General features: G+C 40.7%; 1 pseudogene across 1 annotated transcript; it reads left to right on the top strand.

The window, feature by feature from the left end:
• The first annotated feature begins 18,075 nt into the window (after nucleotides 1–18,075).
• On the top strand, nucleotides 18,076–19,081 carry LOC128569970 (high mobility group protein B1-like; annotated as a pseudogene). The gene has a single exon (XR_008375504.1). The product of XR_008375504.1 is annotated as a high mobility group protein B1-like (transcript).
• Nucleotides 19,082–21,850: the final 2,769 nt, after the last annotated feature.

The following is a 21,850-nucleotide window of genomic DNA, read 5'->3' as shown; positions in this document are numbered from 1 at the left end:
CACCCTACCCACGGAGCTATGGGCACTGCCATGTAATGTTTTATATGTAATTGGTTTCTTGGTCTTTCTTCCCTCATGAGGAGATTTGAAGATCTTCTCTTTGGTCCAATGTTTTGAAATTTTATAATAGTGTGCCTGGGTTTGGGGAATTCTTCAATACATTGTGTTGGATTCTGGGACATATTCTTCTACTTTTTATTTTTTTGAGACAGAGTCTTTGTCACCCTCATTAGAGTGCTATGGTATCACAGCTCACAGCAACCTCAAACTCTTGGGCTCAAGTGATTATCTTGCTTCAGCATCCCAAGTAGCTGGGACTACAGGTCCCCACCACAACACCCAGGTATTTTTTAAGAGATAAGGTCTTGCTCTGACTCAGGCAGCTCTTGACTTGTGAGCTCAGGCAATCCACCAGCCTGGACCTCCCAGGGTTTCTTCTATTTAATAATATTCTTTTTCTCCTCCTTCCCCCTTTTCTTTCTCTTCTACCCCCCCCCCCTTGGGGGGAGAAATTTCTATTCTTGTAAGTTGCTTCTATTCAGATATAGACTTCTTTTTTTTTTTTGAGACAGTCTCACTATGTCGCCCTCAGTAGAGTGCTGTGGCATCACAGCTCACAGCAACCTCTAACTCTTGGGCTTAAGCGATTCTCTTGCCTCAGCCTCCCAAATAGCTGGGACTACAGGCACCTGCCACAGCACCCGACTGTTTTTTTGGTTGTACTTGTCATTGTTGTTTGGCAGGCTCAGGCTGGGTTCAAACCCACCAGCTCTAATGTATGTGGCTGGCACCCTAGCCACTGAGCTACAGGCATGGAGCCCCTCCACCAATTTTCTATCATCCAGAATTTTGTTGACATTATCCCTCTGCTGTCATCTTCCTTTTCTCTGTGAACTTATGCCTTTTTAAAACTTCACATTTGTGTTAGTTTGGACCCTTTAAGAAGCAGATGTTAGCGGCGCACTGTGACTCATGCCTGTAATCCTAGCACTCTGTAAGGCCGAGGCAGGTGGATTGACTGAGCTAACGAGTTCAAGACCAGCCTGAGCAAGAGCAAGATCTCATCTCTAAAAATAGCTGGACGTTGTAGCAGGTGCCTGTAGTCCCAGCTACTTGGGAGGCTGAGGAAAGAGGATCACTTGAGCCCAAGAGTTTGAGGTTGCTATGATATACGATGCCACGGCACTCTACCAGGGATGACAAAGTGAGACTCTGTCTCAAAAAAAAAAGCAGATGTCAGGATTGGATTAGACATGTAAGAGATTTATTTGGGAGGAAGAAGAGGAAGAGAGTTTTCTGAATGCAAAGCAGTTTAGATGCCTAAAGAGGGAAGAAGGCAGGGGTAAGGATCAGGTAGGAAAGACTATATTGTAGCTCCAAAGAAGAGAAATTGAGGCTAACTGACAAGTCTTCAGTCAGTGTCCCTAACTGGAGAAATCAACCCTGTGTTCACAGCACTGCGCTTGCCTTAGTATTCCCACTGTGCACCATCAGAAACAGCCCACAAGAAGATTGGCCTTGGTGTGATGAAAATGTGTCAAACGGTCTATGAAACCAGGGTACGGTGCCCCATGATCACATTAATGTACACAAATATGATTAAATAAAAAAAAAATAAAGAAGTTTGGCCTTGGCACAAATGTGGTGAGCTATCAGGAGGAGATGTGAATAGCACAATTCCACAACTGTCATTTTAGTGAGGTTCCAAAAGAGAATGGAGATAAATGTGTAAGTCCAATACGTTTAATAAGAATCTAGTTTAATTCTTAAACTGATAGAGGCCATCTACAGCAAACCCACAGCCAATATTGTATTGAATGGAGTTAAATTGAAATCATTTCCACTCAGATCAGGAGCCAGACAAGGCTGCCCATTGTCTCCACTGCTCTTTAACATTGTAATGGAAGCTTTAGCCACCGCAATTAGGGAAGAAAAGGCGATTCAAGGGTATCCATATAGGGTCAGAAGAGATCAAACTTTCGCTCTTCGCAGATGATATGATTGCATATCTGAAAAACACCAGGGATTCTATTACAAAACTCTTAGAAGTGATCAAGGAATACAGCAGCATCTCAGGTTACAAAATCAACATTCATAAATCTTTATATATACCTTTATATATACCAACAATAGCCATGCTGAAAAACACAGTTAAGGACTCTATTCCATTCACATTAGTGCCAAAGAAGATGAAATATTTGGGAGTTTATCTAACAAAGGACATGAAAGATCTCTATAAAGAGAACTATGAAACTCTAAGAAAAGAAATAGCTGAAAATGTTAACAAATGGAAAAACATACCATGCTCATGGCTAGGAAGAATCAACACTGTTAAAATGTCCATACTACCCAAAGCAATATACAATTTTAATGTAATCCCTATTAAAGCTCCACTGTCATACTTTAAAGATCATACTTTAAAGAAAAAATAATACTTTGTTTTATATGGAATCAGAAAAAACCTCAAGTAGTCAAGACATTACTCAGAAATAAAAACAAAGCAGGAGGAATCACACTACCAGACCTCAGACTATACTATAAATCGATACTGATCAAAACAGCATGGTACTGGCACAAAAACAGAGAAGTAGATGTCTGGAACAAAATAGAGAACCAAGAGATGAATCCAGCTACTTACCATTATTTGATCTTTGACAAGCCAATTAAAAACATTCAGTGGGGAAAAGATTCCCTATTTAACAAATGGTGCTGGGTAAACTGGCTGGCAACCTGTAGAAGACTGAAACTGGATCCACACCTTTCACCATTAACTAAGACAGACTCTCACTGAATTAAAAATTTAAACTTAAGACATGAAACTATAAAAATACTAGGAGAGAGTGCAGGGAAAACCCTTGAAGAAATCGGTCTGGGCGAGTATTTTATGAGGAGGACCCCCGGGCAATTGAAGCAGCTTCAAAAATACACTACTGAGACCTTATCAAACTAAAAAGCTTCTGCACAGCCAAGAACACAGTAAGTAAAGCAAGCAAACAACCATCAGAATGGGAGAAGATATTTGCAGGTTATGTCTCCGACAAAGGTTTAATAACCAGAATCCACAAAGAACTCAAACATATAAGCAAGAAAAGAACAAGTGATCCCATCGCAGGCTGGGCAAGGGACTTGAAGAGAAACTTCTCTGAAGAAGACAGGCTCACGGCCTACAGACATATGAAAAAATGCTCGTCATCTTTAATCATCAGACAAATGCAAATCAAAACTACTTTGAGATATCATCTAACTCCAGTAAGATTAGCCCACATCACAAAATCCCCAAACCAGAGATGTTGGCATGGATGTGGAAAAAGGGAATACTTCTACACTGCTGTGGGAATGCAAACTAATAAGTTCTTTTTGGAAAGATGTTTGGAGAACACTTAGGGATCTAAAAATAGACCTGCCATTCGATCCTACAATTCCTCTACTAGGCATATACCCAGAAGACCAAAAATCACATCATAACAAAGATATTTGTACCAGAATGTTTATTGCAGCCCAATTCACAATTGCTAAGTCATGGAAAAAAGCCCAAGTGCCCATCAATCCATGAAAGGATTAATAAATTGTGGTATATGTACACCATGGAATATTATGCAGCCTTAAAGAAAGATGGAGACTTTACCTCTTTCATGTTTACATGGATGGAGCTGGAACATATTCTTCTTAGTAAAGTATCTCAAGAATGGAAGAAAAAGTATCCAATGTACTCAGCCCTACTATGAAACTAATTTATGGCTTTCACATGAACGCTATAACCCAGTTACAACCTAAGAATAGGGGGAAGGGGGAAAGGGAGGGAAGGGAGGGGGGAGGTGGGTGGAGGGAAGGTGATTGGTGGGATTACACCTGCGGTGCATCTTACAAGGGTATATGTGAAACTTAGTAAATGTAGAATGTAAATGTCTTAACACAATAACTAAGAAAATGCCAGGAAGGCTGTGTTAACCAGTGTGATGAAAATGTGTCAAATGGTCTATAAAACCAGTGTATGGTGCCCCATGATCACATTAATGTACACAGCTATGATTTAATAATAATGAGAAAAAAGAATCTAGTTTATTTTCAACAAGAATAACCTAGTCTCCACCCCTACTCATAGACTAAAATTGTTTGGGGTTTAGTTAGTGATTAATCTTCAGGTTACTAAACACAACAGGTACTGTTAATAAATAAAAGTTTTAATTATTAATGGCCCCCTCACGGCAAAGGGGAAAGAGGACACAAGAAGAAAAGAGATTAAGAGATTGGGAGGTAGAGGTATTGAGGAAGCTAGGGAAAGAGGTATATGCATAGATAAGAGAGAGGACAGAAAGGAAGGGAAAGTTTTGGAGAAAGAACAGAGATAAATTGAAAAGGGATATTCATCAAGGTCTGCCAGGATGCAATTACCTCTCCACCTCATTATGAAACCCTAGGTAGAATTTCATATTACACATTGGTGACATTGGAGCTGATTTTAATAGTTATTTGGGATGCCTAGTGCCCTGAGATTAACTTCACAGAGAGAACAGGGAAGAATAGAGGATGTCGAGGGTCCAGTTGTCTCAGTCACCCAAGAGCCTCTTCAAGTCTCTATGGCCTGTGCTATTATTCACCTTTATCTCCTTTAAAGAATATCTTAGCTTCTATGATACCACACTTCCTGGTTTTCTGGAGACCTTCTTATTTTACCATCCATTTTTTGGGTTTCTCTTCTTTCTCATGCTTTAAATATTGGTAAACCTCAGGCTTTTCTTGGCTTTCATTACATTCTGTTCATCCAAATCTTCTACTGCTACCTACAAATTCAATATGCTGAGACTTTCAAATCCTTTCTCAAAGCCCATGCTTCCTATATGAGTTCTAAACACTTACACCCAACAGCCTATCAGACAGTTGAATGTCCCCCAAACACTGCAAAGTCAAAATAGGATCCATCAGCTTCCCATTATCCCATGTTCCTCTTCTCACATCCCATATCAGAGTGATTGATACACCCAGTCACTCGAGGCATAAATCTTGTTCTTATCCCTGAGTCTTTTCTGTCTCTCCCACCAACCATTGATCACCAAGTCCAATCAATTCTAACTCTTCATATATCCTGACTTTGCAACTTTTTTCTACCCTCACTCACCACTACCTAAACTCACTCATCATCACCTCTAGTTTGGATTACTCTAATGGCCTTTGGTAATTTATTGCCAGTCTCACCCCTAAACCTCCTCCATACTAAGTTCTTTAGAAAATGCTAATCTTAACTGTCACTTCCTGCTTGTTCCTTCAATGACTCTCCCATGATCTCCAAGGTAAAGTCCAGTCCTCTACAATGTTTTGCAAAGCCTTGTGTGATCCCCTCTCCAACCTTGTGCCTTGTCACACATTCTCGTTCTCATCCCCTACCATCTGTCTCTTCCAAATTGTGCCTGTATAAACTCGCTCAGTTCTTTCTTACTTTTCTCTGTATGTGCCACTCTTCTTGCCATGCTGCTCCCATTCTCCTGGCTAATTCCAACTTATCTCTCAAGAATTATATATAAATATTTTCTTATGGTAGTTTTAAAATACATCTGCCTGTTGATACTTTTCCAATGAAGATGTGAAATCCAATTCTTCTCCCATTGAATATGAGTGGGCTCTTGTAACTGCCACAAGTACAGAATGTGCCAAAATGATGCCATGTGACATTTGAAGTCAGGTCAGAGAAGGCTATGTTGCTGGGATACTCATTCTTGGAACCTGATCACCATGCAGTAGAGGTGGAAAGACTTCAGACAGACCACATTTTTGTGTGGTGGCCACAGCACCAGCTAGGTCTCAGCTGACAGCCACCATCAATCTCCAGATTTCAGCCCCCAACCTTTGACCTTCCCCAGAAGACATGCAGTAGGGATGAGCTGAGGCTCTGAGCCCTGATCAAATTAGAGATTTGTAAGCAAAATAAATAATTCTTTTTCTTTTCAGCAGTAAGTTTGGGTGTCTTTTATGTATCAATACCAGAAGGATTTGTACATTTCCCCAGTATATCCTTAAAGGTAAGGACAGTGGTTAACTGCTACATCTCCAACACCAAGCACATAACAGGTCTCTACATGTATTGAATGTGGATAAAAGAATAAAATATGGTTTTACTTTTGAAAAGCAAGTTCAGGCCAGGCATGGTGGCTCATGCCTGTAATCCTAGCAGTCTGGGAGGCCAAGGCAGTGGATTGCCTGAGCTCACAGGCTCGAGACCAGCCTAAGCCAGAGTGAGACCTCATCTCTAAAAATAGGCAGGCACTGTGGTAGGTGCCTGTAGTCCCAGCTACTTGGGAGGCTGAGGCAAGAGGATTGCTTGAGCCCAAGAGTTTGAGGTTGCTGTGAGCTGTGATGCCACCACACTCCACCGAGGGCAACAAAGTGACACTCTGTCTCAAAAAAAGAAAGAAAAGAAAAGTTCAGAAGAAGAATGAGCGTTACAGAAAAGATGGAGGCCATCTTTATAATTGGGGAAAGGATCTAAAAAAAACAGAAACTATTTTTTAAATTTATTTTTTAGAGACAGGATCTTGCTATGTGGCCCACGCTGGTCTTGAACTTAAACAGTGGTTCTCAACCTTCCTAATTGCCATATTGTTACAAATGGGGAAAAAAAGGGTCGCGACCCATAGGTTGAGAACCGCTGAAAACAATATGTTCAATTTTTATTTGACTAAAGGTTTTTCTCAGGGTCCTTGACTATAGAACTCAGTTACTCAGAATGAGGAAAATCGTATCTTTTCTATAAACTGATGGTTTCAGAATGTATAAGTCTGAGAAACAATTTATAAAATAAGAGTATTTACTTCAGATAAAGGGAGCAGCCCTAAAGACTATATAAAATTAAAGAGTCATGCATTGCTAATTGAAAGCAGGGTCCCTAACCTCTTGCTTAGATTTTCAGTGCCGGTCTTTGTTTTCTTGAGTTAGCATACAGCTATACAGCTATTGCCTGTCAATACCCTTCCAAGAATATCACTCATCACCTTCTGTGCTCTATACATAAAATCTTGGCTTCCATTTCCTTTTTTTTTGTTTTTGAGACAGTCACATTCTGTCACCCTGGGTAGAGTGCAGTGGCATCATCACAGTTCACTGCAACCTCAAACTCCTAGGCTCATTGGTTTGCATTCTTTACTGAATATGGTTTCCCATGAGTGTATCAGTGGTGATTTTTGCATGTGCACTGGTAGCAGTTTACAAATTAACACCATTTCTAAAGCTAAAAGAGCACCCTCTCTGAGCACTACTGACTCATGTTAACTTCATGTTACAGTCAAAAGGCACCATCTCTGAGGAGAACCATGATGTTCAGGTTTTGATCCGCCAAGCCCAAGCCAGGCAGTCATGGATCAGTTGGTTATTGAGCACCTCTGAGGAAGTCTGGATGCCTCCTGACCACACCTGTCAATGGCTACAGGAATCCTGCAGACTTTAGATTTGTCTGAAAGTCTGATCAGAAAGAACAAGAGGTGTTGTTAATTGGAATTCACGAGGGTAGCTGTTCACTGAATTGGTGCATCACATTAAAGGAAGTTGCACATCCCTCCTCTGAGAAATCTCTTTGGCAGGATTCTATCATTGTTTATGACTCAGATTCAAGGATTCATTAAGAAGGGATGGGAGGCTGGCTGTTTGCAGATGGAAGAAATGACACTGCTTCAGAGCCAAATAATCAGCTCTTTTCCATCACCAATCAATACGTAATTTGACTGCTGTAGGTAGTGCTAATGCTTGTGGTTTGACAACCTAGGAGAGGGTCCCACTTGAAGAAAGAAAAAGTATATATAGTCAGCTTATTAAGCTAATGAGATTCTTTTGTTTTCCATAATCCATCAGAAGATCCGTTCTGGATCCAATTAGTATGCTATTATAGTTCCTTTCTCCCACATTCGACAAACAATAGAAGAGCTGGTATGTGTCAGGCACTGTGTTAGTCACTTGAGAAATAAAAAGGAGCAGGATGAAGTTTTTTCTCCTCCGGGAGTTTTTAAAAGCCAAACATTCTGAAGGAAACTCTTAGGATGGTTTTAGAAGAAAGCACATAGGACCTTTGTTTATTGGGTCTTTCAGTAAATCACTGAATGAATAGATTCCACAGTCTTTATAGACACATAATAAGTACATTAAAAATTTTATTTAATTACATCAGGCAAATCGCAATATCTTTTGGCCACTACTGTTTACTATCCTCCTGTGTGAGTGCAGGGTGTGGTCGGATGCTTACCAGTAGCAGTTCAAGTTGATTCATATAAGGATAATGAACCAATAAAACAGAAGTGGCATAGCTCTGCTTGAAGTGGGAGTAGAGAATGACTCCAGCCGCTTCACCTTCTGGTTCAATCTCTCTTCTCACACACAGAAATCCCTAAGAAAGCTTTGCAAATGCCCTGGGTTTCCATAGGCACTGTTTGAAAACTCTGTGCTAAGCAGGTATCCAAATTCCCTCCAGCTCTGAGAGTCTGTGGTGTTTGGTGGCTTCACTAATAACTCAGTAACCCTGGACTTGGTTTCTCAATGGGCCAACCCATGAGTGCAATGCCCCTTGGCCCCTGTGGCGTGTTATTTCTTTATGTGTACAGACTAGGTTTATTCATCCTTTTATCCTTCCCAGGAGGCCTGACAAGAGTGAACATGGAATGAGGAACAAATGTGCCTGAGAAGTAGGATGCCCCTGGGGGAAGACACCCTGGGAGTTGTGGAAGCAGGAATGTATGCTCTGATCACTTTGTAGCTGCCTACTTTCCTGGACGTGCACACACCCATGGATATACACGCACAGACACACACACACATACCTTACCCTCATTCTGGGCAAGAGAGCAGCAGCTGTAGTATAGAATTAGAATGCCCTACCTGAGTCTCTATTCTTCTTCTTTTTTTTTTTTTTTTTGAGACAGAATCTTACTTTCTTGCCCCTGGTAGAGTGCCATGGCGTCATAGCTCACAGCAACCTCAGACTCTTGGGCTCCAGCAATTCTCTTGCCTCAGCCTCCCAAGTAGCTGGGACAGGTGCCCACCACAACACCCGGTTATTTTTGGAGACAGGATCTTGGTCTGGCTCAGACTGGTCTTGAATCTGTGAGCTCAGGCAATCCACCCACCTCAGCCTCCCAGAGTGCTAGGATTATAGGTGTGAGCCACCACAACTGGCCCAGAGTCTCTATTTTTGATAACTATTTTTCTGGGGCTCCTTTCTACAACATTTATCTATTATTTAATCCCTTAGAAAGCTGGCCTGTTCTTATTCCATCCTTGACTTTACTTCCACCCTATTTTCCTTCTCCCTTACACTCAAAGCAGACACCCAGCATGTGCTGGTGTCTTTCCCTGTCCTTCGTGTGTTGAGATCTTTAGACTGGACCCGACTTGGTCAGACTTTCTGGATCTGCTCCAGTTGGTGAATATCTTTCCTGAAATTGGACACGTGGGTCTAGAAAAAGTACGAATGGGTGTGACCATCAAAAAGTACAATGGGATGGGCATTTCCAGCTAATAAAGATGCTATTCCTCTATTATTCAGTAATTGTTTTATACAATTGACTAACATTACATTTGAAATTGACTAAAATGTTATTTTTTTCACAGAGTAACAATAACAAGCTTAAGATTTTACATTTGTCTTCAATAAAAATTGTTTGTTACTTTTCAATGTAGTTCTAGCCTGCTAATTTTTTCTTCTTAAACAAACTTGATTTTTTTTGTTTTGTTTTTGAGACAGAATCTCAAGCTGTCCCCTGGGTAGAAGTGCTGTGGCATCACAGCTCACAGCAACCTCAAATTCTTGGGCTCAAGCTATTCTCTTACCTCAGCCTCCCAAGTAGCTGGGACTACAGGTGCCCGCCACAATGCCCAGCTATCTTTTTTTTCTTTGTTACAGTTTCAGTGTTGTTTTAGCTGGCCTGGGCTGGGTTCAAACCTGCCAGCCTCGGTAAATGTGGCCGGCACCCTACCCACTGAGCTATAAGCGCCACCCCAAAAAATCTTAATTTTGATATTCATTATATTCACTATCTCTCAAAATGTTGTGTAAAGGAATGTATATATTTCACTCAAGCTACCGATGAAACTCTGGAGCAATTAAGAATCCTATGACATGCTGTTTATATAACTCCCTTGAGGTTGTCCTCGGCCCATTAACCATTTTAACTAGCAATAGATCTATCCCTTTATCTTGTGGTTGCATTTTCTCTATTTTTTCCTCAAGAAAACAGTTTATCCTGACTGAAATCAAAATGCACTAATTTTTTTAAAAAATTCTCTTTTCTCTCAGTGTTATCTCCATCATAAAAGGAAACAAGGTTAGTTCAGCCCGGCTTGCTCTTAGTAAACCCATGCTGTTTCCCTTGCTGTGTGTTTACAAACCATCTGTTCACCACCTGATGCCAGGGATTGAACATCAAACTCACCAGTTTTGAGAATTTACTGTTTTCTATCTTCAAAAGTTAGATTTATTATATGCAGAAATAAATTTTATTTTGTTTTTATTAATAAAGCAAAACAGATTTGGCCAAAACTTGGAGTATAAGGCATTCACAAATAGAAATATATGCTTAAGGCTTACCAGGGCCCTGATCCCATCATAACTTGAGAGCGGTGTAAATATGGGGATCTCACCCATCTGTGGCCCCCCTCTGAGTCACTGAGCTACTCTATCCACCTCTGTGGTTTTTCTCTTGGTGCCCTTCACAGCTTCTATGCTTAATTCTAGTGATAAGCATAAAGGCAGAGTCCAAACCAGCAGCCGTATACAAAGGTTTGATGAAAATGATATAAAACTTGGTAAGTAAAAGCAAAATGATATACTGTAAAAAAAAAAAACAAAACTACACTAGATAGGACCAGCCAAAGAGCACCAGTTCCAGAGCGATATGCGTATACAATGGACACTGCCCATGAAGATGGGTAACCTCTATTTCACCCCATCCCTATCCGAGAACGTGCTGTTGGCAACTCCAAAGTTCATGGAATGGAACAAAATATGCCCACACTCCCAAATCCTTAAGAAAAACAATATTAGCCAAGGAAAATCTGGCTCTTGTACCCTTGGTTTTCCTATTTCATATGCTCCTGATCATGAAGACAAGAACAGAAAGGATGATGGACAGTAAGGCAACTAACTCGTGTCGTACCAGAGCTGGTCTGCCTGCCTCTCTAAGCAGGCAGCTGAAATGGTGCGTGCGTTCAAACATATCCCCAAGAATTGGTTTTCTTTGGCATGCCTTGCAATTTTACATTTCAGGAATGTTATGTTCCTTCATGAGGGAACTGACCTACACAAATGAGGGGGCTTTAGAGTTTTTTTCTAAGTTTTGTGTACCTGAACTTCATTGCACATCCCTTTTGTCAGCTCTCATTCAGGAAAATTCTAATTGAACCACATGGAATGAGCTTTTCTCTTTAGTTCAGATTATATTTATAAAAGTGCTAGAAAAACACAACATCGCCTCTCTCCCAGATGGAATATTATGAAGCATAGCCTCTGTACAGCTGAATTCACTGTCGTGGTCACATAGGAAACACCTTTCAAAATGACCCCCCCAAAAAAAATTCTTAAGCAATCTAGGGCAAGGATAAAGAGAAAGGAAAAAAAGTTGCTTCAATCTGGAAAAATATTTTGAGGAGCATTAGGAAGATGCAAGTTGTCTAGCATAGTAAATTTTACTTAATGAGAATATTCAGGGAAGAGGGCTCTTCTTTTTTTTTTTTTTTTTTGAGACAGTCTCACCATGTCACCCTCTGTAGAGTGCTATAGCATCATAGCTCACAGCAACCTTGAAGTCTTGGGCTTAAGCAATTCTCTCGCCTCAGCCTCCCAAGTAGCTGGAACTACAGGCGCCTGCCACAATACCTGGCTATTTTTTTTTTTTTTTGGTTATAGTTGTCATTGCTATTTGGCAGGCCCCAGCTGGATTTGAACCCTGCGCCCTAGCCGCTGAGCAACAGGCACTGAACCAAAGGAGGCTCTTTTTTATTATTGCATTTGTTTGCTTGCTTGCTTTTATTTTAAATTCCCTAATTAAAAATTGGTCATGTTACTATATAATTTCATTTTTATCTTATTCTGGAAAAGGCAAAGTTAAAGGGACAGAGAATAGATGAGTGATTTTCAAGGGTTAAAAGGGAAGAGGAAGAGCTAACTACAAACAGGCAGCACAGGGGTATTTTTGGGGGGTGATAAGAACTGTTTAGTATCTTAATTTTGGTGGTGGTTACATGATGGTATATATTTTTCACAACCTGTGGAAATTTACACTAAAAGAATGAATTTTTCCTCTGTAAAGTTAAAGATAAATAAACAAATAAAATGAATATTTAAGTTGCTGGGGGATATAGGAGGAAGACTCTTAGACTAGGACTCAGGCAACCTAAGGTGCTTTCAGCCAGCTCATCCTGCTCTCTAGCACTGTAGACAAAAGTTGCTTTTGCTTTTATTCTAATTAGAAGTCTTCCTAAAATTATTCTCAGGATATGTAGCTGCTTTAGGGAGTAGAACATGCATGGGAGAAATGTCAACTCCCTTTGCTGTTTCAAAGTCTTCGGGACCTCTGTGTCACATTCCAGGACATGGAAGGTGACTTGCCGCTGTGGCACCACAGGCTTGACCCGCTGAAAGCTCTCTGTTTCCTCTCCCGGCACTTTGCGCCTCCACAAGCCATCCTATTTTTGTAGATTTTACCAAAGTATTAATGCATTTATTTATTCATACATTTCTTCATAAGCGAAATTAACAATTTTGTTCTTACACGCACTTAATGAGTTCAATAACCAACGCCTTCAGAGAGCAACACAGGGCTCTGTGAGTGGACTTAGCAACACAGAGACATCTCTACTGAGTCGTCCTCCTGTACCTGCTCTCAGCAGCACTCAGTCCTGCCTCTGTGCCCCATAAACGGCTCTTGTGACGGAGCAGGTGTCCCCAGCAGTAGGTCAAGAGAAATATTCTCTTGTCATAAGGGTTGTGCATTGTCAATTACTATGTGTCGAAGAGCTCTTTGTTGTACAAAAATATTTCTTGTATGCTTTTTCAGGCTTAATAACTTATCCTCAGCATTTTTATATGATTAGTCCCAGGGTATATTTTGCATACATCGTTTCCAATTCCTTTTCTTTCTTTCTTTTATTTTTTTAGACAGGGTTTCACTTTCACCCTTGGTAGAGTGCTGTAGCCTCCTAGCTCACAGCAACCTCAAACCCCTGTGCTCAAGTGATCCTCTTGCCTCAACCTGCGGAGTAGCTGGGACTACAAGTGTCTGCCACAACAGGCTGTTATTAGAGATGGGGGTCTTGCTCTTGCTCAGGCTGGTCTTGAACTCCTGAGCTCAAGCAATCCACCTGCCTCAGCCTCCCAGAGTGCTGAGCCACCACGCCTGGCCTCCTTTTCTCTTTCATCATTGTTCTCCATTTTGTGTTGGTCTCCTGGACTATCTGATTGTTCTGATCCATTAGCTTGTCTTACATGATATTTTTTAGGGTTCACTTCAACAGTCAAGCCATTTAAGCTTCTTATAAGTTTTGATTATGTAAGCTAGCACACATCACTGCATGGTAGCATATTAACTGATTACAATTGTCAAGACACATGGGCTCAGCTCCCATAGCACGGTAGTTATGGCACCAGCCACATGCACTGAGGCTGGCAGGCCCAGGCCAGCTAGACAACAATGACAACTGCAACAAAAAAAATAGCCAGGCATTGTAGCGGGTGCCTTTAGTCCCAGGTACTTGGGAGGCTGAGGCAGAAGAATGACTTAAGTTCAAGAGTTTGAGATTGCTGTGAGCTGTGAAGCCACAGCACTCTACCATGGGCAACATAGTGAGACTCTGTCTCAAAATAAATAAATAAATAAAGATAGATTGATAGATAGATGATAGATACATAGATACACAGATAGATAGATGTATTTATTGCATTTCATTTATTTTTGGTGATACTCAAGTTCCAGTGTGAACCTACACAAGGTGGGGTTCTCAGTTTCTAGTAGATGGGGAAAAAAGGCTTTGAGTCACAAGTAATCCTTAGAGCCTCCTTATTCATAATCCTTCACTTCTTACTGGTTGTCAACTCCCTCACTTCTCTGCCCTACTCTGTCACTGCCCCTTAAATGGGTATGCACCCTCTCTGTTCCTGGACCACGGCTACTGGTCTAAGGAACTTGACCATAGAAAGTATTCAGTAATTACTGAATGGATAGATGGATGGATATGAAGAAAGGAGGGAGAGAAGGAAGGAGGGGAGAGGAAAAATAGGAATAAGGAAAGAAGAAAAAGAAAGAAAGGAATAGTTCTTTTTTATATCATGTGGACAGGATATTTGCAAATCAGAAATGACCAGGCTGTGAAGCATTTAATTTTGCAGGTACCTAGCTGGGAAAATGGGCCAAAGAAATAAATTCTCCCCTCCCCAAAGGTTCCATTATCCATGTGGATAGTCAGCATGTGATGATTAACAATATCTCCCATCCCACCAACAGGTAGAGAAACAAATTGATTGCTTACCTGACCCTCCAGGAGAAGGTGGTCAGGCATCAGCTCCTTTTTACTGACAGACTCTAGCCCCACAAACAAGAATCTCTAGGTAATAACACTCATCACCTTTAGTAGCAATTGCCTGACTTCCTGTTCTTTCAAATTAGAAAGCTCCACCACAAGCGCTTCTCTGAGATATGTAAGACCTTCTCATTTGCCTGTGAGTCTGCTGGCCCTGCAAAGCCACACCAGTCAAAAGAGAGGCAACCTGGGTGACAAAGTGATAAAATAACTAAAGTAACAAGCTGTAAGACAGAAACAGTCTTCAAATCATCACTGTCATTTTTTGATAGAAATGGAACTCTTCTTGTTGATCATAGTTCTGTCAACTAAGAATTTTTTCCCCAAACTTCTCCTATTTATTCCAGTGGTTGTGGTACTTGAACTTGGTTGTGTTTATACAGGTGAATGTTTTTTGGCCTTACTTCATGTGGGAGTAAGCCTCATAAAATGAATTCAAGTGTGTGTGTGGAGGGAGTTACTAGCTGCTGATAATTGCCTTGGTGACTTTCTGGTTGCTGGAGCTCTATCTACACTGTGGTCTAAATATGGGCTATTTCCTCCTTCCCAGGTGTAGCACAGTTAAAATAGGCTCTATCTGGCTTTTTGCATTACAGGAAACCTTGAGCTTAAACCAGCTGAGGAGGTAAAGAGCCAATCGCCCATGGCCAAAAGCTTAGCATACTTTCCCTGAAGATAGAGAAACTCCCTCCTACACCTTAACTAAAGCATGGAGTGAATGTCCACTGCACGGGAGGCTACTGCCCCAGACTCAAAACAGTTCCAACAGTCTAAAGGTTATAAAAGGGTTAGCAAAGATAGTGTGGCCAAAAGGAAGAATGAAAAACTGGTGCAGTGGGCTTTATCAGGCAAAGACAATGTCTTTTAAAAACATGTTTATTAGGTGTTCAGTACTGTCCAAGTGTGGGTGCCTAATTAATACACTTTGCTGATAAATGGAAAAGCATTCCAACATTGTACACATTACTTGAGAATCCAGGAGGACCTGTGATTCAAGGTATAAAGTTGAAGGTGGCAACAAGTCAACAAGTCCTGTATGCGCTTATGAAAAAAAAACAATCAGGTTACATTTTTCAATAGCCAATTATGTTAGTGACAGTGTGCTACCAAAATAACAAGAAAACAAGAGTTAAAACTATTCAGCCGAATTGATTTCACAGTTAAATATCTTTTTTTTTTTTTGAGACAGAGTCTGGGCGGCGCCTGTAGCTCAATGAGTAGGGCGCCGGTCCCATATGCTGGAGGTGGCGGGTTCAAACCCAGCCCTGGCCAAAAAACCACAAAAAAAAAAAAGAGACAGAGTCTCACTATGTCGCCCTTGGTAGAGTGCTGTGGCATCACAGCTCACAGCAAGCTCCAACTCTTGGACTTAAGCGATTCTCTTGTCTCAGCCTCCCAAGTAGCTGGGACTGCAGGCACTCGCCACAATGCCCACCTATTTTTTGTTGCAGTTGTCATTGTTTTTAGCTGGCCCAGGCCTGGTTTGAATCCACCACTGTTGGCGTATGTGTCTGACACCATCACCACTGTGCTACAGATACCGAGCCACAGCTAAATATCTTTAATAAAGCAAAACACAGTATGTTCTTTGCGGGAAGGATACATGTATTTTGCTATTCCAATCCTAAAAAAAAAAAAAAATGATATTACAAAACACCTTTCAAAAATTGAAAATTGAAGCATGAATGAGAAGAGACCCACATACAAGAATTTGGATCATCTACCAAATTGAGCTGGTATCCAAAACGCCCATAGATTAACCGCCTGATTTTTGGTGGTGGTTGTTTGTTTCATTGAGACAAAATTTCACTTTGTTGCCCTCGGTAGAGTGCTGTGCCATCACAGCTCACAACACCCTCAAACTCTTGGGCTCAAGCAATTCTCTTGCCTCAGCCTCCCGAGTAGCTGGGACTACAGGCGCCCGCCACAATGCCCAGCTATTTTTTTGTTTTAGCAGGCCCGGGCTGGGTTTGAACCCACCAGCCCTGGAGCATGTGGCCAGCACCTTAACCACATGAAGCGCCGCCCAAACCTCCCATTTTGATCCAAAGATGCCAACAGAGAAATGAGGTACTTAGTGCTTAAAATTGCAGCTTCTATCTGCATCCACCATGGATCAGTAGAGAGCCATGCTCTCAGCCTGCACCTGCTCCACTTCTAGAGGAAGGAATCTTGGTCAGATTTAGGATTTTTAGTGTCAGCTAACCATGCTCTCTCCACTAGTCCTACTGTGTTGCAGGAATGTGGAGGCAGAGAGCCAGGCAGATGACCATCAGCAACACCTTTACATGCCTTAGTCCTCAGGGCCAAGGAGATCCGTACAGAGTGATGGCTCTCGTTGGATTGCATTATAAGAGAAAACTCAGAAAGTTATTTGAAAATGTAAGTTCAGTTCTCCAAACAGATATGTCGATCTTTTTCTTTTCTTTCTTTTTAATGGACAATTTCAAGAAATAAATGTTACAGACATGTTTGAAGTTCCCTCCAATTTTTTTACCTTCCTTTCCCCTGAAGGTGGTGTTTATTAATCCCATGGGGTGTTTATTAATCCCATGTTTTCTCTACATACGAAATTGTCCATAGTCAATAATTTGTACTGTTTTGTGTGTTCTAAACTTTATATAAGTGATAGCACACTGAAATTGTACACTTCATTCCATAACCTGCTCTTCTTGCACAAATTAAACATGTCAAAAGTATAGTTCTTATTCATTAATTTTCACTGCTTTATAATCTTCCACTGAATGAATCAGTCAACTATCCATTTTTCTTTTAAGGGACATTTTAATTGTTTTGCATTTTTAGTTGCCATACTCATGGCTGCTATGAAACTTTTTTGACATGTCTCTGTATACATACGTAGAAGAACTTCTGGAGAATATATGTCCGCAGTGACCTTGCTTGGTAATCTTGACTTTTATGATACTGCCAAACTGAACCAATGTATGCTAAACTCATCAGTACCTGAGAGTTTCTGTTGCTCAACATCTATGACATTACAATGTTATTGGCCTTTTCAATTTTTCCAATCAGATAAGTGTAAAACAACTTCTTGCTGTTTTAATTAGTGTTTTCCCTGATTACCAGTGAGGTTGGTAATCTTCTCACTATTAGCCATTCACTTTTCCTCTTCTAGGAATTGCCAAATTCTATCTTCATTCATTTTATATCATTACAATGTATCATTTGCCTTTGTTTTATTGATTTGTAGTGTTAAAATTCCTGAAAACCAAACCTTTGTCTCTCTTTCCGTTGTAAAAGTCCTCCTAATCTGTGCCTTGTGTTTTCACTCTGGTTCTCTATTTTCTACTGTACAAAAGTTTTGTTTGTTTGCATCCTTGCATATTTTTAATGTAGTCAGATTCAGCTGTCTTTTCCTACATAGTCTGAACTTCATGTGTCCCATTTAAGAAATCCTTCCCTAGAGCCATTGCAGTACATTGAGCTCCATAGAGAAAGCGCCGGGGCAAGTGAGAGCCGGACGGGCACTGGGCGACTCTGTGCCTCACTGAGGAAAAATAACTAAACATGGGCAAAGGAGATCCTAAGAAGCCGAGAGGCAAAATATCATCATATGCATTCTTTGTGCAAACTTGTTGGGAGGAGCACAAGAAGCACCCAGCTGCTTCAGTCAACTTCCCAGAGTTTTCTAAGAAGTGCTCAGAGAGGGGAAAGACCATGTCTGCTAAAGAGAAAGGAAAATCTGAAGATACAGCAAAGGCAGACAAGGCCCGTTATGAAAGAGAAATGAAAACCTAGATCCCTCCTAAAGGGGAAACAAAGAGAAGTTCAAGGATCCCAATGCGCCTAAGAGGCCTCCTTCAGCCTTTTTCTTGTTCTGTTCTGAGTACTGCCCCCAAATCAAAGGAGAACATCCCGGCCTGTCCATTGGTGGTGTTGCAAAGAAGCTGGGGAGATGTGGAATAACACTGCTGCGGAGGACAAGCAGCCTGATGAAAAGAAGGCTGCAAAGCTGAAGGAAAAATACGAAAAGGATATTGCTGCATACCGAGCTAAAGGAAAGCCTGAAGCAAAAACGGGAGTCGTCAAGGCTGAAAAAAGCAAGAAAAAGAAGGAAGAGGAGGAAGATGAGGAGGACGAAGAGGATGAAGAGGAGGAGGAAGATGAAGAAGATGAAGATGATGAATAAGTTGGTTCTAGCGCAGGTTTTTTTCTTGTCTACAAAGCATTCAACCCCCCGTACACAACTCATTCCTTTTAAAGAAACAAGTTGAAATGTAAGGCTGTGTAAGATTTGTTTTTAAACTGTACAGTGCCTTTTTTTGTATAGTTAACACACTACCGAATGTGTCTTTAGATAGCCCTGTCCTGGTGAATTTTCAATAGCCACTAACCTTGCCTGGTGCAGTATGGGGGTTGTAAATTGGCATGGAAATTTAAAGCAGGTTCTTATTGGTGCACAGCACAAATTAGTTATATATGGGGATGGTAGTTTTCTCATCTTCAGTTGTCTCTGATGGAGCTTATATGAAATAATTGTTGTTCTGTTAACTGAATACCACTCTGTAATTGCAAAAAAAAAAAAAAAAGTTGCAGCTATTTTGTTGACATTCTGAATGCTTCTAAGTAAATACAATTTTTTTTTATTAAAAAAAAAAAAAAGAAAGAAAGAAATCCTTCCCTAGACCAAGCTCATAAAGGCCTTAGGAGAACATCTAAAAGTTTTAAAGTTTTGCTTTTCACATTTGAATCTCTAATTCACCTATAATTTTTTTTTTTTTTTTGGTTTGGTAGGAGATAAATATCAAACTTTTATGTGTTTAGCCATATTCCAAACACCATTTATGGAACAGTTCATCTCCCAATAATCTATCAGGAATAAGCTCCCATACCTGCACAGGTCCTGTTCCATTCTCTATTTGTCCCAACAACGACACTGCATTGTCATGTTACTACCATGTTACAGGCTGGCTAGATATCTATTATCTATATCTTATTATCCAGTAGGTCACTCATTTTATTCTTTAAAAATATGTCATTCATGAACCATTGATCTTCCATATAAGTTTGAGAATAAAGTTGTTTTTATTTTATTTTTTTATTTTTATTTATTTATTTTTTTTTTTTTTGTAGAGACAGAGTCTCACTTTATGGCCCTCGGTAGAGTGCCGTGGCCTCACACAGCTCACAGCAACCTCCAACTCCTGGGCTTAGGCGATTCTCTTGCCTCAGCCTCCCGAGTAGCTGGGACTACAGGCGCCCGCCACAACGCCCGGCTATTTTTTGGCTGCAGTTTGGCCGGGGCCGGGTTTGAACCCACCACCCTCGGTATATGGGGCCGGCGCCTTACCGACTAAGCCACAGGTGCCGCCCCGAGAATAAAGTTGTTGAGGCACATTAACACACACAACAATCTTGGCAATTTGATCTCAGTTGGATCAAATGTATAGATTTGAGGAGAATTGATAACTTTATAAAATAGAGCCCTTGCATCCATGAACATGACACATACCCATTCATTTAAACGCTTTCTTAATGATTTCCAATAAAGTTTTATACTTTCCTCCATAAAGCTCTTGCACAACTTATATTTTTACTCCCTGTAAGTAGTACCTTTTGTCAAATTAATAAAGTTTTTCTTTTGTTGGTGGTGACAGAAATCAAATTAATTATTGTATGAATTTTTCCCAGCTATCCTCTCCTAAAAATGTAACTTGTCTGTGAGTTCTCTTGAAATTTTCTTGTACAGAATAATACTGTCTTAGTATCAAGTGTCCTTGTTTTACTGAGTGGCGAAAACATCATAAAGTAAATATTTAATGGAAGAGTTAGTAGCCAGAGAACTTCTTCTATTTGTGACTGTAAAGAGAACATTTGAGAATTTTGGAACAATCCAAATATTACCAAATATCATGACTATTGTTTTCTCTCCTACTTAATGTTTCTTAATGTATGGGGGGTTTGTTCAGAACCCAACAGCTGCCGTAGTCATCTCCAAAATCACTATACATCAACTGCTATTTCTGTTTTTCAGTAAGCGCACGGCTGGACTGCTCCACACAAAGAACAAATAAAAAATTATACATCTTGTTAATTTTTAGCAAAGTTGGTCAGTTTCTCATTACCCACAAATGCCACACTAAGTAAAATGAATGAATACTTAGTCATAAAAAGCAGGCCAAAGCCAAGAAGTCCAGAAACAAAGGAGAAAAACCCAACTCTAAAGGCAATTCTGCATTCAAGTTCTGAACTGATTCCCTTTGAGGACCTTAAGATTTGTTTGCAAAAAAAAAGGAGTCCATTGTTAGCATGAGGAAGTTGGTTATTAGTGGCTGTAAGAAATCGCAGTAGCCACTCAGTTCAAGAAAGATACTTAAACCATCTAAGAACGTCATTTTTTGCCTCTGTAAAGCAAGAAGCGAAGCGCAGAGTTTTTAACCCCCATCCCCCTACTTCTATTCAAAGATTAGGTTACAATTTAAAACATATTTTTAAACCTACACATTAGAAACAGATCTCAAGTGTGCGACATTTTAAAAGCATTTTATTACAACATTCAGAACTTGGAAAATTAAAGTACAATATTTTTCAAACAAGTTTTTACGGTTTCAGAATGATTTACTGTAGAACTTCTTTAAACGGACTTCCCTCTTATTTACTGTGTCGAATCCTTAGTGAAAATAAATGAAATAAGCCTGACACGGTGGCTCACGCCTGTAATCCCAGCACTCTGGGAGGCAGAAGCGGGTGGATTGCCTGAGCTCACGAGTTGGAGACCAGCCTGAGCAAAAAGCGAGAGCCCGACCCTCCCCCCCCTCATCCGTCTCTACTAAAAATAGAAAAACTGAGACAAGAGGCTCGCTGGAGCCCAAGAGCTGGAGGTTGTTGTGAGCTATGATTCCATGGCACTCTACCCAGAGTGACAGTTTGAGACTCTGTCTCAAAAAATAAATAAATAAATAAATGAAAACGAAATTAAACATCCACTAGCACCTGCAAGCTAGAAAAAATAAAAAGTTGCTTTGACATGGTAGGGCAAATAATTCCTTTACAGAGTTGTAACACACAGGGGACTTTTCAGGTTTTCATTTGCTAACTCAACAATTCAGCAAAGGAGAAGCCACAAACTGCTGAATCTGAGAGAAGCCTCTACAAGTGCTTAGAAGCTGTGTATTTGTTGCGCGGTTGGCTAGTTCAGATACACCATGCAAAACCAGGACGACAACCGTCCAGCAGTGCAGACGCCAAGAAGCTCTCGCCGCTTTAAGCCGTGTGGGCCCTTGGCCCGCCCAGGAGGCGGGGCTAGCGCGGTGTCTGCAGGGAGTTGTAGTTTCGGGACAGG

The sequence above is a fragment of the Nycticebus coucang genome, chromosome 2, assembly GCF_027406575.1.
Source record: "Nycticebus coucang isolate mNycCou1 chromosome 2, mNycCou1.pri, whole genome shotgun sequence".
NCBI classification, from domain to species: domain Eukaryota; kingdom Metazoa; phylum Chordata; class Mammalia; order Primates; family Lorisidae; genus Nycticebus; species Nycticebus coucang.
The sequence above is the reverse complement of the archived record's forward strand: the minus strand, read 5'-3'. Positions and strand labels throughout refer to the sequence as shown.